We start from the raw sequence: 5785 nt of genomic DNA on the forward strand, positions 1-5785 counted from the left end.
TTTTTGCAGTTTTTGGCCGGGGCTGGGTTTAAACCTGCCATCTCCAGTATATGGGGCCAGCACCCTACTCCTTTGAGCCACAAGCACTGCCTCAACCTATCCCATTGTTAAGGATTTTTTTTCTCTCATGAAACCTGTCCTGACCCTACCAACTAAATGTGATCTTTTGTTTGTTCATTGATTTGTTTGACAAATGCATATTGAGCACCTACTATGTGTCAGGCACTGTTCTAAGAATCAAAGGTTACACAAGACAGATAGTCCTGTCTTCATAGAACTTATGTGCTACGTGGGGAGTTGTAAAAAGCAAGCTGAAGGACAAACGAATGAAATAATTATAAATTGTAATTAATGTCATGAGAGAAAAAAGAGCTGAGATAGAGAATTAATAGACATGACTCTACTCTATGACAGGTGGTCAGGATAGACCTTTGCAAGGATCTAAAACATGAGCTGAGAATCTGCAGGGAGAAAAGGAGTTAGACATGAGGAGAAACCCATTCCAAGCACAGGGAAAACGTGTGCAAAAGCCATGAGGTCATGTTGTGTCTGATGTGTCTGAGAAACTAGGCCTTTCCTCGCTTTGATCCTTCAGAGCACTTTATACCTTCCTTTGGGGTTTATACCAGTTTGCCTTGATCACACTCCTTGGCATTTAATCACCCTTCCCACTAATTAGTGGGTTCTCGAGGGCAGTAATTGAGTCTAATTCACTTATGTTTACCTTTACAGACCTATGAAAGTATCTTGCACAAAATAGATGCTCAATCCCTTTTTTGAATTCCATAACTATAAATTAAGTCCCTATTTACTTAGCCCACAATAGAATCCGGGGGGGGGGCTACATTTTAATTGTATACGTTGGGTTTTTACCAAAGGTTGCTATCATAGCCATATTAAATTCATAACGGCATTTGATATTTCTTCTAAAATGTTACTGAAAACATCATTTAACAGATTCTTCACTGTCTCCTCTACTAGTGCCTTTCGCAATTTGGCACTCGCAAAAATTTTACTTCTGATCTGGTTTGCTTCTTCCCTTCTGAACTCAAGATTTATAGAGGATTGTGCTTCACCTTACAATTACGATGCGATGAAACTCAACATCAATTCAACTATTTAATTCGAACAATTAAAGCCACATGTTTATCCATATGGTTATAATATTTGTGTTTTTCTTTTTCCCAGATTCTGACTTTTCTCCTTATAATGATTAATATCACAGTTTGCCAGGCTCTGTGCCAAGTGCTTTACATGAGTTGTCTCATTTAATCTTTGCAACAATCTGAGTTTTACAGATTAAAAAAAAACAAAACAAAAAACAAAAACACAGAGGCTTGGAGTGATATCGAACAAATAGTAAATACTATAGCCTTCCTAAATTGAACCCAGGCAGTCCGACTTCCCCACTATACTAGATAGATAGACAGACAAATAGATAGATAGAGTATATATATATATATATATATAGAGAGAGAGAGAGAGAGAGAGAGATAGGGTCTCACTTGGTCACCCTCGTGAGCAAGGGTGGCATCTTAGCTCACAGCAACCTCAAACTCTTGGGTTCAAATGATTCTCTTGCCTCAACCTCCCAGGTAGCTGGGACTACAGGCATCCACCACAACACCCAGCTATTTTTAGAGGCAGGGTCTTGCTCTTGCTCAGACTGGTCTCGAACCTGTGAGCATAGGCAATCCACCTGCCTTCGCCTCCCAGAGTGCTAAGATTATTGGAGTGACCCACCGCACCCAGCCTTATACTATATTTTAATATCTTAACATGTATGGAATTTCAGGAAAGAAGAGGAGAAATATAAATCCATATGCTTATGTGTGCATATGTATACTTAAATAAATTGTTTGAATTGAATTAAAAACAAAATACAGTAGGTAATGATGGCCTGTCTCATACAGATCATTATGAAATATGCCACATCCATAATCCTACATCCATAACCCACATAAGTAGGACCTAAATGGTAGAGTATTTTTAAATGAAGTTTTAATGCACAATTAAATCTAAGAGATAAGCAATTCTATTTTAAATTTTCATCAGAATATAAATTTAGATAAAGAGTTTCTCAAATTCTCAAGTTCAAATTGGGCCCAGCATACTGCAATAAATTTCAAAGAGAGAGTTTCCAGCTGCTCTGCAGTAAAATTCCTTAGATAATATTTGCCATGTTTTAATATAAGATTGGTTCCCACTTGGGAATTGGATCATGGGTTCCTGGCTCTTTCAGACACTCCAGTTGAGCTCATCGGGAGATTTTTATACTGTTTAACACATAAATAACTCTGCATTCCCTCTCAGCCAAGATTGGTTTTACATTTTTATAGAGACAATTTGTAGAGCGAAGGGCTTTACTGGCATTTATTCCCAAGACAAATTCTCTTTTAGGATGGTATTCAAGGCTATCTTTTTTCACTTATGGCAAGAGTTTACACCAGCAATAGTTAGAAAATAGGGCCGTTGATATACAGAGAACTGAGCAAATTTCCCCGCAATACTTATTTCCCTTCCCCAAAGCTATAGAGGTGAGAAATCCCAGTAAGAGAACCTGTTTCAGGAACAAACAAAGCCGCAGAAGGAAATCCTCCCAGGGTACTGAGAAGCATTTAAGGAGAGCAATAGCTTTTGATTTGCAAGAAGAACAGGTGTTCCACCAGAAAGAAAACCCCACAGAGTCACCTCGCAGAGCCAACAGGCAATTGGAAAATTGGCAAAAGCAGAATTACTGAAGCACCCTTGAGAAAGAAAGGTAGAATGCAGCATGGAGGGTTTTGCTTATCTGTCACGGAGATTACTGGAGACTATTACCAGGGGGTTGGGGGAGTGGAGCTGTTTGCAGCTGATGAGAAAATTCAACTCTTTTTCATTTCGAAGGGATTAACGGAAAAGGCACAATCTAACTGCAGCATATTATCAAAGTGGTCAGAAATCAAATGAACAAAATTTAGTAGAGTCAAGAGCAGCGGGGAAAAAAATGCTTTCAGACGATAAGAAAAGGGTGGCATAAGATGGTTGCAGAAAGACTAAAGAGGCATAGGGGAATGAAAGACAGCAGGGACCAGCACCAGAGGGCTGCACAATCCAGGCGGCTGTTTGTAGAAAGGGAAGGTCTGCCAGGCAGGAATTGCAAGATGGTCCGGTGCATTGTGGATGCTATGCTGTTGATAGGATAGGGCTGAAGGGAGTAACAGATAGGATTTACCTAAATATTTCTTCTGAGGGCTGGACGCAGTGGCTCACACCTGTGATTCTAGCACTCTGGAAGGCCTAGCTGGGTGGATCGCCTGAGTTCACCAGTTGGAGACCAGCCTGAGCCAGAGCCAGACCTCAGGCCAATTGTCAACAAGTTACTGGCTGTTTAGGCTCAACGTGGTGAGTCTTTGGTGTGTCATTCATTATTTCTTCATTCAACTAACTTTCACTGGGTGCCTACCATTGCCAGGCACGTACTGGGCTGGGGAGAAAGCTGAAAAAAAACACAAGAAATTACGGAAAAGAGGTGGCGTAATCAGGTCTCAGAAAAATTGTCTCATACTGTTCAAACTCCCAAGAGCCAGTTTGACCTGAAAAAAATGCATTAGTTTGTAATGGAAAATGTTGAGGACTCGAATTGAGAATTGAGACCATTCCGGATAAACAGATAAGATGGAGCCTAACGTGCAGTGACTTTGGGACTCTAGCTTTAGAGCAAAGGGAGCAAGATTTGTTTGAAACCTGGCGCCCTCTCCAAAGCTACTTTCATACTTTCTCTTTAAATTAGTTCCTTCACCCTCCATATCCCTTATTTACCCTTCAGCTAAGACTTATGCTTTCTCAGCTGACTTTTTGACCTGCATCTCTGATTCCTTCGCAGTGGTATAGAAATGAGGGGCCCGTGCTTTGGAGTTAAAGAGACCTAGGTTCAAATTTTGGCTGAGCCATTAGCTGTGTGACTTTGGGTAAGTTGCTCCTCCTTTCTAAGCTGCAAACATCTCAGATGCAAAATGAAAGAAATTATGGTCGTTACGAAAGTTAAGAGACAATACAAGGTCTGACCATTAAGTTCTGCCCCTTATCCTAGAAAGGGCGCTACCTACCTCATTGCTGAATATCAACTGCGGTCACCTTTGAAGTGCTTCCCTTGGCCATCTGGGGACGGCAGTGATATTCAACCACAAGGTATATAGCACGTTTTCTAGAATGAGTTGCAAATTGTCTGACCTCGTACTTAACTTGAATGAATGAATACGTTCCCTTCCTATACCTTTAAAAATTGCTATGTGTGGCAAGCGGGCGGAGGCTGGCGCGGAGTGTTGCTAGCAGGCTGGGTCTGGCTTTGGGTCCTGGGCCTTCCAGCCTGGGATTCTCTGCGCCTGCGCCTGCCCAGCCGCCCCCTGCCGTTGGCTCTCCCAGCGCTGCGGTGGTCTCCGCTGCTGAGCTCTGCCTAGGTGTCTGGGTAATCCATGGGCAGCATCAAGGGCCACGATGACAGATTATGGCGAGGAGCAGCGCAATGAGCTGGAGGCTCTGGAGTCCATCTACCCCGACTCCTTCACAGCTTGGTTGCACATTGATCCAACCCTCCTAATGACTAGTCTTCCAAAATATAAATGGGCTCTCCTGACACCACATTCTCCTTCAGTAGAGCTTCACTGGACAAGGTCCTGCTAAGGGTTATCAGAAAATCCACCCGACTTCACTATCACTGTGACATCTGAGGCTGGAGAGAATGATGAAACTGTCCAGTCCAGACCACCCTCGAGTTTACATGCAGTGAAAAATACCCAGATGAAGCTCCCCTTTATGAAGTATTCTCCCAGGAAAATCTAAAACATTTTAAAATCATTAGCATTACAGGCTGAAGAAAATCTTGGTATGGTGATGATCTTTAGTGACAGCTGTGCAAAAAAATGAAAGGAACTAGTAGATCAGATCAAAACTAGAAGAGAAGAAGAAAAGACACAGAGAGAAAAGCAGAAGAAGCTGAAAAGCGATTATTCCAGGGCCCTCCTGTTACAATGGAGAATTTCTTAAATTGGAAGGCTAAGTTTGATGCAGAACTTTTGGCAATTAAAAAGAAATGGATGAAAGAAGAACAGGCAGGAAAAATAAATTAGTGGGAAACAGGTTCTGTTTGTTTGTTTGTTTTGAGACAGAACCTCAAGCTGTTGCCCTGGTAGAGTGCAGTGGCATCACAGCTCACAGCAACCTCCAAATCCTAGGCTCAAGCGAGTCTCCTGCCTCAGCCTCCCAAGTAGCTGGGACACAGGCGCCCGCCACAACGCCTGGCTATTTTTTGGTTGCAGCCGTCATTGTTGTTTGGCGGCCCAGGCTGGATTCAAACCCACCAGCTCAGGTGTATGTGGCTGGCACCTGAGCTGCTTGAGCCACAGGCGCCGAGCAGGAAACAGTTATTTAAAACAGATCATAATCTCGACACATCTGATACCCAGTTCTTGGAGGATGCTGGAACAATGTGGAAGTGGACAAGTTCTTCCTTCAGGAAATGGATGACTTGGAGCTGGAGGATGATGAGGATGATCCAGACTACAATCCTGCTGACCCCGGAAGTGACTCAACTAACGGATGAACTGTCCCCATCTGCAGAGAGGCATGACTGCCTCTGTGGCTATGCTCGGAGGGTTTTGATTTTCCTTTCTTTTTTTCTAAGAAAAAATAATTTTCAGGAGAATATCTTCTGATAGCTTTCCTCATTGAACTTAATAAACTGACTTTAAGGGGTGGCACTTGTGGCTCAAAAGGGTAGGGTGCCAACCACATATGCCGGAGGTGG

At 42.6% G+C, this 5785-nt stretch overlaps 1 pseudogene; it reads left to right on the forward strand.

Annotated features, from left to right (window-relative positions):
* The first annotated feature begins 4464 nt into the window (after nt 1-4464).
* Nucleotides 4465-5581, forward strand: LOC100965891 (annotated as a pseudogene).
* The last annotated feature ends 204 nt before the right edge of the window (nt 5582-5785 follow it).

Source organism: Otolemur garnettii, unplaced genomic scaffold (assembly GCF_000181295.1).
Source record: "Otolemur garnettii isolate 467f Iridium unplaced genomic scaffold, OtoGar3 scaffold00007, whole genome shotgun sequence".
NCBI classification, from domain to species: domain Eukaryota; kingdom Metazoa; phylum Chordata; class Mammalia; order Primates; family Galagidae; genus Otolemur; species Otolemur garnettii.